Consider the following 11578-nt stretch of genomic DNA (forward strand, 5'->3'; position numbering starts at 1 on the left):
GAAATCTGAAAAAGTTACATGTCTTGCCCAATATCAAACACCTGTTAAGGACTCTCTGAAACTATTATGATTCAGCTTGGGTAAAATAGTGAAAAGAAGTGGTAAAGGGCTTGGGAAAAGGAGGCTTTTACCATTCATTCCCTAAATCTGTGATTACCACAATGTACATGTAGTCCTCAAGTACCTCATGGTAACCACTCAGTTCCATTTCCTGTCAGGGAAATGAAGCCTAGCAACTTGAGGTGTACACGCAAATAACATCAAGGCAGCCTGAGCCAAGCTAAAGGGTACTCCCCCAAATACAACAACCACAGACAACTACAAGATGTTCACAAGAGAATGCTTAATTCAGACCCCTGGTTATCACGCATGCAGGTCATCAGCTCCTTCTGGAAATATAAAGTCACACGTATTTTCCTGGTCTTATGTAGGAAGGGAACATTATCATGTACATGGTAAAGTTAGTTTAATCAGTGGGGGTCAAAAAGTACCTTGATCATTTCTGTTATAGGTAAATTTCCCATATTAGTAGTCGCCTGAAAAGTGACATCGTATTTCACTAAGCTCCTGCTTACCATTCCAGTTAAATATTTAATGTCCATATCAAATCCAGCACCTGGAGGTTTGCAATTTTCTTTAGGTTCTCTTGAGTCAGTTGGGTGTGGGGAGAATGAATACATATAATTACATTCATCCCTGACTGAGCCAAGTCAGGAAACTACCACCTGTTTTACTTATTCCAAGAAAGCCTCAATTTCAGGAAGACACCCTAGTTCCTGGGAAATTTTCACTCCATGTCACTGATCTTTAGTCTCATTCATAAGCTGCTTCTTCACCACTTTCAAAAAAGGTGCCTACCTAGCACATCAGAATAAGCAATGCTGGTATGCACACTTAATAATGGGAAAAGATTTCTTCACTAAGTATTTCTTCAACAGGGAATGGGGTGGAGTGGTGGAGTGGAAGCAGTTAAACTTTTTGAAGTGGCAAAGAATTGGAAACAAAGTAGGCATCCAACAACTGGGGAATAGCTCAACAAATTGTGATAAGTGAATGTATCATGATACATGAGTATTTCTCCATAGGAAATGATGACTATTTAGAATTCACAGAAGCATGGGAAGATTTATGTGACTTATGTAGGGTAAAGGAAGCAGAACCAGGAAAATAATGTACATAATGACTACATTAATATACAGTTATCCCTCTCACATCATGACTTTCCCTGCTGCAGTTTTGATATATCATGGATTGGCATAAGAAATTAAAAGGGAATTTTTGGGGAGTTTTGTGGAAGCCAAAGACAATACACAAACGACACAGAAAAAGCTTTGAAATTCATAAATGTATAAAATATATGTATAGTGTTGTATAATATCAACATATTTTATCTTTTAATACCATAATAACTCAAACTTCTTCTGTGGTATGAAAGGAGAGCCAAAAAAATTTAGGTAGATTTTTTCACATCATGGTGTCCCTAACCCCTGTAATGTGAAATGTACATGGAAAAAAAAAAACAACTTGAACTCTCATTAGTTGTAATAGCCAAGCTTGGCACCTGAGAATTAATACAAAAATATACCTTGTTCCCTTCCTTTCAGAGGTGGCAAACTATGGGTGTGGACCACTGCATACAGTCAGATTTGGTCAATGTGAGTTAATTTTTATGAACTGCTTTCTCCCCATTTTTAAAGTTTTTTTATTACATGGGATGACTTGCTGGATAGAGGGAAGGGGAGGAAAATATTCAGAAATGAAAATGAGCTTTTATTTATACATCAATAATTGTTTTAAAGAGGGAAAATTATCGGAAACTTCTATATTCAAAGTGTTTGTGACATGTAAAAGTGTCACTAAGGCAGCACAGTTTAAAAAACACAGTCCTGCTGCTCCTATCTGGCAATGTGCTTGTGAACTTTCCAAAGAAATTAAGACATTAGTCATAGCTCCCACCTTTCACAAGGAAGGCTGGGCTAAAAGAAACAAAAAATGACAGACTTAACAATGCTTCAAACATGCACATGTTAATACAAAGGAAAAATATATTTGTAACATAAATGGTCAATTGATTACTGCTTAAGGTGCCATTAAAGAATGGTCAGCATAGAACCCCTTCAATCATCCCTGTAAACAACTAAATGGAAACCACTACACTATGCCATGCTCTTCCACAGGTTAAGATATGGCCATTAAATCCCATTTCTTTGTCAGGTGCTAATGAAAAAGGGGATCTAAGCAGCAAAGAATAAGATTTGGAAGAAAAAAAAGAAACACAAAAGTTTTCTCTCAAATTACAAAAGTGTCATGAGCTTAAGTGCCTCTGACTCTAGAAATGAGTGTGAAGGATTCATGATGAAAAATGCTATCCACATGCAGAGAATGAACCAACAGAATCTGAACACAGATCAAGGCATACTATTTTTCACTTTATTTTTTCGAGGTTTTTAAAGTCTGTTTCTTCTTTCACAACATGACTAATGTGGAAATGTTTTATATAATTGTACATATATAACATCAAAAACTGCTTACCATCTTAGGAAAGAGGGAGGTGAGGAAGGGAGGAAGAAAATTTGGAACTCAAACTTTTTAAAAAATGAATTCTAAAAATTGTCTTTACATGCAATTGGGAAAAAATATTCAAATTTTTAAAAATTAGTATGGTGGGTTTGGGGTATTTTTTTGGGTGGATGGAAAAGAATAGGTCAAGAAGGGAAGGAAGAAGAGAAGCCAGCTTTTTCCTAGTTTGTACTATGTTTTAAAAAGGAGCCCCAGCAGTTCTACCTGTGTCTATAAATGTCTTCTGTACTATAAAGTACTCATTATATGAGAGGAGCCAAGCACTGATAGGAGAGAACAGGAAAACCATTTTCTCTCCTGTGTTTGCATTAAGACTGCTGAAGAAAGGAACACTTCAGAAGCAGGGCAGGAAGCACAGGGTGTATAAGGAATTTTCATATTCTGCTGGCAACCCAAAAAAGAAATATGCTCCCAAAAATATGCAGTGGGTGGGAGAGCTCTGACACTGGAAGTATTTTTAACCAATGTAGCTGCAGCCTGTTAGACTAGCCAAAATCAGAGGTAGCTAATTTCTTGTAAAAACTACAATAATAAAGGGGGGAAGGAGGAAGAATAATCCTCTAACAGGATAATTATATAGAACATTTTACAAACTTTTCCTTAAGTAGTGCTTTAGCAATAGGGCACTTAAGGAGAGTAAGAGAATCATTTATCTTTTCACAACTAGTTACCCAAATATCCAATCCCTAGTACCATGCAGCAAATGGGCTTACTTAAACCTCTGTGGGATTCACTGTAAATAGGCTACAAAGACAAGTGTAATATGAATTATGTGTGAAGCTGTCTCATCTCTGGATAGATCTGGGAAATTATGGGAAAGCTGACTCAGGAATAAAGGACAAAGAAAGGGAAATCCATGACTGTTTGTCTTTAATGAGACAAAGCATTCAGTGCCAGGGCTGTGATGTAAGTGCAATCACAGACTTGATGAGATAACACATCACTGGGAAAGTGCAATAGAAGAAGTTTTCCAAGAAAAGAAAGTGTGAGCAAAGGGATAAACCACAATAGAAACAGCATCGCCATGATATAGTCAAGCTATAACACAAATCCTGGAACCTACCCATAACAGTTTTTACGTATTGCTATCTCCTCCCACCCTATAGCAAATAAAAGCTGAGAAGGTCCAATCCTTGCTTAGTTATGAATACACCCCATGCCTCCTGGGACATATTGACATGCCCTGCTAAAGTTTACCAACAACCTGAAAATGAGCAGATAGTGCTGATGGTGCCTATTCTGTTCCCAACCTAATGATTTATTTAGCTGGTGGTTAGTATCCTCAGTGTAAGCTATTAGCCAACAAAATACATTGAATCTAGCAATACACAGAGCACTACAGGATATTATCGGTAAGCATCGGCACCCAGGCAAACATATATAATAAAGGAAGCCAGACAAGTTAGACAATGGCAACATGAACACAGATTTCATTTCAAAGGAAAAGTATGAATCCCTTAAATTAGGCTGTATTAAGGCAGGTTACCTTCAATTAAACCATTTATCAATTAGAGGTATTATAAAACTGTATAAGAGGGAAAAATTGAAGATACATTCTCATAGATCACAGATCTCACTACGTTGAATAGAGAAACTAATATACTTTGATCAGGAGAAAATGTACATTCAGAGATAACTCTGAGAGACTAGATAATGTCCCCTCAAAGCAAAACAAAACACAATAGGATAAAGTTCAAATTAACACACTGTAACCATAAAAAAATGATGTAGTTGGGGAATCACTTTGCAGACCTAGACTAGGCAGGAAAAGACCTGGAAGTCTTAGCAGACCAAAGTTGGATGAGTCAGCAACAAAATGCTGCTCCAAAATCAAACAGGATAATAATATGTTACAGGTCATTTGAAATAGGTTACACTAACACTGATTGTTAATACACGATCCACCAAGTAATTCTTCATGAATACTCTACTTCTGTCAGAGCACTGCAGCTTGTTTAGACAACTATCATCTCTATGTTTCAAAGAGGATATGTAGAAATCACAATGAATCAAAAGAAAAGTAAGAATTAATGATTCATGGAATGAATCCATTCTAATAAGGAAGTATGGCACAAAGCAAGGGACATTGGTTCTAAAATCAAAGCACTTAGGTTCAAATCCCAACTCCGGTATTTACTTACTATGTGACTTCTGACAAGTCATTTAACCTCCAGGGTCTCAGCTTCCTGATCTATAAGAGGAGGAGGTTGGAATCGACAGCCTCAGCCATGGAGGTCCTTTCCTCAAAGACTCCATTCAATAACAGGAAGCCTTTAAATGTGGCTAAACGTTATCTCCATTTCCAGAAATTACTTAGCTCAGAGAATGGGGCTAATGATGCCAAGATTCCATATTTAATGTGCTTAGACTGGCCACTTGATTTTGTTTGGTTCAATGGCCACAGACTCCACCTCAAACCCTGACACCAACAGTCTGGGACAAGGCCAGAGAGAGTGGCTAAAACCCTACATGTCCATTTCTGCCATTCCTGAATCTGGAAAAACTGAGAGTTGGTACATTTCAAAATAATTCAAGAAGAGGCTTTCTAATCTTACAGATATTCCAGAGTAATATTTGCTTGTATAGCACTGACAAAAGAAAATGCCTACTTTGCTTTGAATTTGTGGTTCCTAAGTAATATGACAAAAAAAGAAATACTTTCTTAACAAATCTTTGAGGCTGAGTCAGAAAGACCTGAGTTCAAATCAGGTATTAGATATTGACTAGTTGTGTGATTCCCAGGCATGTTATTCAACCTTTATTTGCCTCAGTTTCCTCATCTGTAAAATGGAAGTAATAACAGCAACAGGATTGTTGTGAGGATCAAATGAGATATTTGTAAAGTACTTAGCACAGTGCAGGCACATAGTCATTACTTAATAAATGTTGTTCTCTTCATCCGTCCTCTTCCCCCTGTCTCATGAATGGGTGGGCCAGTAATCTCTGTCTTGCAGATTTAAATTTTTTTTACCTTTCTTGAAAGGCAAAAAAGTCTCACTTTTATAGCCCCTTGGTTATTCAAGGAAAAAACATGGTAGAGTAAACAAACAATGGATCTGGACTCAAAAGACTTGAGTTCAAATTTATCCTCTACTACTTACACCCTGGGTAGTAACCTTAAGTAAGTTAACATCTCTGGGTCTCAACTTTCTCATCTATGAAATAAGGATGAAAGGGACAGCAAGGCCCCCACCTTTTAAGTTAATGAGTTGTGCAGATCAAATATGCTATAAGATATGTAAGAGCCTTTTACAGATGTTAAGATAACATTTATTAAGGGGGAAAAAAAGGTCATTTTAGGGTTGTTTTCTTGTGGGAGGGCAAACCTGTGATTTCATCCATTTAGGGAGTTCCCAGTGTGGGGGCAGAAATGGGGAAGGGGTGACAAGCATCAGTATAAATCAACAACTTCTGAAATTCAGAATCCTAGAGAATGGGAGGAAAGGGTTTTTAATGTCATTAATCTCAACACTTTCTATCTTTACTTTGAAGATACCAACAAAGGTATGTGAAATTGTAATAGATGATTATATTATAAAGTTCATCTTTTTCTTGAAATGGAACTAATAATTTAAATGTAATTTTATTTCTTCTAAACTCTGCTCCACAGAGAAAAGGCATTTTGGTACTGAGAGTTATCTTTTAGGACAAAATGTTTTATAAAGGACTCACTGCTATTGGAATAAAGCAGGCTTTTTAGACAACACTAATATCAAAATCCCTCATAATTAGCCCTAACCCCTAAATAATACATTCACTGTGGAACCACATAAAAATGCAATTTTGTATTAAGGTAAAATAAGAAAAAAATCATATTCTGGGACATCAAAGTTTAATAGTTGCTCAGAAACCATTATTTTCTGCAAATGACTCAGCTTGACTGTCTCCAGCATAGTCTTATTACTACCACAGAAGAAACAAATCCTGATCAGGTAGATATAAATCCATTCCCAGCCTTCCTAACAGAATTAGGTAATCAACGTAGGTAGGAATGACTATGTAGTTGACATTTTAATGATTTCTTTAGAAAGCTAATTTATATTGCTCCTCTCCACTGGCCTCCTCCTTCCCCACCTCCTCTAACACACCCTCGCTTTTCTAATCAGTAATATTCCTTTCTCCTAGAGCTATTTGCACAGCCCTACAGAAAAGCTATCTTCTCTTTCCTGGTACAACACTCCCTTCAAAGCAAGAAATGATGCCACTTAGATATTCAGTAAGTCAATAAGCATTTTATTACTAAGCAGCTACTATGTGTCAGTCACTGTGCTAAGTGCTAGGGCTACAAAGAAAGGCAAAGTCACCTCAAGGAAGTGACAGCCTAACCGGGAGACAAAATACAAACAACTATTTACAAACAGGATACAGACACATGCACATATACTTATGTAATAAACTGGAGATAATCAATAGAAGGAAGGCACTAATGTTAAGGGACAGGAGGAAAGGTTTCTTCTTTAAGATGGGATTTTAGCTGAAACTTGAAGGAAGTCAGGCAAGAATGATACCATTAATAAATTTCTAAAGTTCAAGGAGGTGACAAAGTAGATAGAAAATACCTGATCTGGAGTCAGGAAGACTCCTCTTCCTAAGTCCAAATCTTGCCTCAGACACTTATTAGCTGTGCGACCCTGGGAAAGTCACTTACCCCTGTTTGCCTCAGTTTCCTCATCTATAAAATCAGCTGGAGAAGGAAATGGCAAACCACTGTAGCATCTCTGCTAAGAAGACCCTAAGAGGAGTCACAAAAAGCAGGACACAACTAGAATGAATAACAACAAAGTTTGAGGAAAAGATCTTTAGAAAGCACCATGCAATAAATTCCCTGCCTCAGTCCCCTCTCCCCCCCAATTCTATAGCAAAGTAAAGGAGCTGGACCAAATGATCCTTAAGCTCCCTTCCAATTTAGTCTCTGATCCTATCTATCAAGTTAGATTTTTTCAAATCATAAATTTTAATTGCCAAAGTATGAATAGCTGTAAATCGCTTAGAGGTACACAGAAGTGTAGATCTGGAAACTGAATTCCTTCATTTCACAGGTGAGTAAACTGAGGCATATCTTGTAGTTAGTGTCTGAGCCGAAACTAGAACCTAGGTTTTCTGACTCCCAATCCAATTTTCTTACCATGCTTGGTCCCTATAAACCAGCTAAGTTTGTGGAATGAATAAAAATATATATAACTGTGAACTTCTGAGGATGTCAAAGAAATGCAAAGGGGACTAGAAACATCAGTTCCTGTTTGCTTAGTGCTTTTCCAAACATTCAGCTGGTAAAGGGGTCTTTACTACCCCAACAGTAAGATGTGCCACTTTGCCAAAGCACAAATTTTTGTAAGAAGGAACCTATGATACAAGAAAGCAAGGAGGTTGTTTTGTGGCTGCAGAAAGAATTAATAATATGATATTAGAAGCGATAAGGAAATTGCTTTCCATACCTCATCACCATGCTAAAGGGAAGCAGCCAGATTTTGCAGCATCAATCTACTAGCTAAATAGAACATCAGTGAGAGTAAGTGGAGGTTTTATAGGATTTTGGGTTACCCTGATTTTCAATCAAACATAATGAACTTTGAAACCACTGTCCTTCTAGGAAGGAGGAAGAACTAGATAACCATGAGTTGGGATTCAAACCTACCATTCCTGAGAACCTGTTAACAATTAACCAGAAATAACTTTCACTACAATTCTTTAACATTACAACAGTAGTGAGTGAGGGAGATACCAACATTTCCCAGGATGCCTGGGTTCGATGTGATACTCATTGAAAACACCAGAACTCTCAACTCCTGTGCACCTGCAGTAAAAAGTTGATTGTTATCAGGAGGATTGTGACAACAGAAGCCATGATGAAAGAAGTGGAGGTTGCTACAGGATCCATGAGTATAAAGAACAGAAGCTTCTAAAAATAAGAGAAAATAATGGGGGGGGTTGGTTATTGTTGGATTAGACATGGATCAAAGAAATGAGATATTCTGGCTGTAGGAAAGTTATCAAACTGCAACTTTGCCCAGAAGTGATAAGTAGGACCTGATCTAGCCAGTTGTAGGAGTACAAGTAACACAGATATAGGTGACTGGTCTGCCATCCGGCTATAGCAAGAACAGTTTTCAAGCCATGATGCTAGATTGATATTGTGTGTGTGTGTGTGTGTGTGTGTGTGTGTGTGTAGGGGTGGAGGTAGGGAGATTGCACTTAAGCTTTCAAAGTATAATAGACACCCCATCCTTTTTTAGCCAGGTAGGATAGCATTACATATCAGGTATGGTATACAGATCTGTGCCTGGAGTCAGGAAGACTTGAGTTCAAATTTGACCTCAGGCAGCCTACTAGCTGTGTGAGCCTGAGCCAGTAATTTAGCCTGTCTGCATCAGTTTCCCCATCTGTAAAACAGAAATAATATCAGCATCTCCTTTGCAGGGTTGTAGTAAGGATCAAATAAGACAATGTTTCTAAAGCATCTGGCACATAATAGGCACTATAAATATTTATTCTCTCTTTCCCTCCCTTGTGGACCTGTGAATTTTAGAGGAGTTCGTTTTCTAAACTACTCTGGGAGGAAAAGCAGAAGAAATTGTACTCATTTGGGAATATGTATTAATGCTATTTTCTCTTTTACATTGCTATTACTCTAGTTCTTCAATTAAATATTTTACTGTTGCAGTGCAATTCTTACTCTGGATCTGTGAGTACAATGAGCCACCACAAATCTAGACCCAAGTTAACTTTCATTTAATTCAATTCAATAAACATTTATTAAGCACCTATGATGTGCCTAGCACTGTGCTAAGCACAGTAGAACTTCTGGTGTTGTTATTGTTGTGAAGTTGTTTTGGGGGGGTTTTTTTGTTTGTTTTTTCCAAACTGGATAGAGACAAACAAGCCAGAAAGACAAGATATCATTTAAAAGCCCCAACCTTTTTGAATTCAAGTCTGAGAGATTCCAGCGATGTCACAGGCTACCATGGGTACCCCAATCCAAATGAACATCTCGCACTATATTTAAGGAAGTATGTTTTGTATTCAAATGAAGAATATGACCAGAGTTTCCCTGTCCATATTGAAGAGGCAGACAAGAATTACTTGCTTGTTCAGGAAAAAAATAATAAGCCAATAAGCTTTTTTCTTTTTCAGTACAACAGCTTTCACAAATTTTTAAAACAAAAGAATCTGAAGTTTATTATATAATAGCAACATAAAAGAAGTAGATCTAGAAAAAAAATAGAACAAGCTCCCTGAACACCAATTAGTATACTGACTTCAAATTGGTGATTCTTATTGCCATCAAGAGTTTCATTACTAAGATAGAAAGCATGGAAAGGCTCAAATTTAAAGTCAGCAAACAATATTTAGACCTATTTCAACATGTTCTGTTAAATAATGAACTTCGAGTTGCAACATACTCTCTATTACCTGAATATTATTTAATATTAATTTAAATTAAATTAAATTAATTTTAATATTAATTTTAATAAATAATTTAATTAATTTAATTACTAATTTTAATTAATAATTAATAATTAATTTTAATAATTGTGTTAATTTAATATTAATTTAACATTAGGACTAGTCATGGAAGTCCCAAAAAACTGCTGCTCTTCATCTTCTCCTTTCCTCCCGACCCCTCTTCAATCACTGGAAATAGATACAAATTAACACCAGCAAACTTAGAACAATGTCTCCAGTCCTAAGTACAGTGCCTGGCATATAGTAAGCACTTAATAAATGCTTGTTAATTGATGACCAGAGGCAGCCTTAAGAGGAAACCTAGCACTTCAATCATGGTGCCCACATACAGCTAAAACTTCCATTCCATGGACAGACCCTCTGGCAGGGTCCAGGGACAGAGCATTTGGAAGCATGTTTCCTGTGGCCACTTGGCCCCTCTCCAATACCCAAAATATTGGTTATGCAAAATAGGTGCAATCTCCAGTTATCTGGACTTTGCTCACCCACCAACCAACATCTGGGTTCAGCATGATTCCTGACCTCCACCTCAATCTACAGATCTCAGACCCTAAAGGACCTAGCTGAACAGGAAAGCGAAGCCACAAGTCATGGTCAGGAAAACAGAAATGTGTGCAGAATAATTAAAGAGGAATATGTTTTTAAATGTCCACATATGTATTTTAACATCTAAAACACTGGGACCAAGTCTCTGGAGGGATGAAGTAAACTCACAAAACCCTGGCTATCTAATTGCATGTAACTAGCTTTTATGTTTGATGCTTAAATTTCCCAGGAAGCTAAAATGGTCATATGTAGAAATGGCAGTTCTGTTCCAAGAGATGATACATTTTTCTTCACTGTAGGAACAAACCCCTTCTTTGGTTCATGGCTAGTGACCAGAAAGTTTTTTTTAACATCTATTTCTTATGCTGACCTATTTTGGAAGCCTAAATTCCCAATAATTAAATTGCCAATAAGCTGAAGCCATTCTTTAGAATGGGGCTATTGAATTCCAAGGAAATGTTCCTGGGGGATCAGCCCCAAGATATTTGGCACAGATTACTGTAAATATTTGTAAAGTACTGGGTAAACGGACAGTGTTTGACTGCCCTCAAACCTATACTCCCAACAGTGTGGCAGAGGCTGGGCTAGGGTTAGAGCATAGCTGGGTTGCATTTTTTTTAATTAAAAAAAACCTGTGACCTGATTATGCCTGCTTCAGTGACTGCTCAAAATTTCTCCTGTGTTCACTAAGCATGTTTACCTTAAGTGAGTTTCTGCACTGATTAAATCTGTTTCGGTTAACCAGACTCTCCTTTTGCAGGAGAGGCTTTTTCTATCACCATTCTGCTCCCAAGGGGGTATCTGTCACGGAGAATAAAATACTAATGGGGGCCAAAGGTATGAGGGAGGGAGCAGAGATTGGTTTCATAAAGCTACAGTCTAATTGGCTTTGTGGGTGTAATTACGTGTTTGTTTACAGATCACTGGCGGGGGAGAGACTTCAGAAAAACTACAGTGGTATATGCCCCCTGAAAACTTAAAAGGTAGG

The 11578-nt window shown here is 37.4% G+C and overlaps 1 protein-coding gene across 1 annotated transcript in view; it reads right to left on the reverse strand.

Annotated features, from left to right (window-relative positions):
- Window positions 1-11578, reverse strand: part of RNF144B (ring finger protein 144B) — a 92758-nt gene that overhangs the window by 79606 nt on the left and 1574 nt on the right. The window lies entirely within an intron of this gene.

Source organism: Phascolarctos cinereus, unplaced genomic scaffold (assembly GCF_003287225.1).
Source record: "Phascolarctos cinereus isolate Bilbo 61053 unplaced genomic scaffold, phaCin_HiC Scaffold_4;HRSCAF=312, whole genome shotgun sequence".
Taxonomy (NCBI): Eukaryota; Metazoa; Chordata; class Mammalia; order Diprotodontia; family Phascolarctidae; genus Phascolarctos; species Phascolarctos cinereus.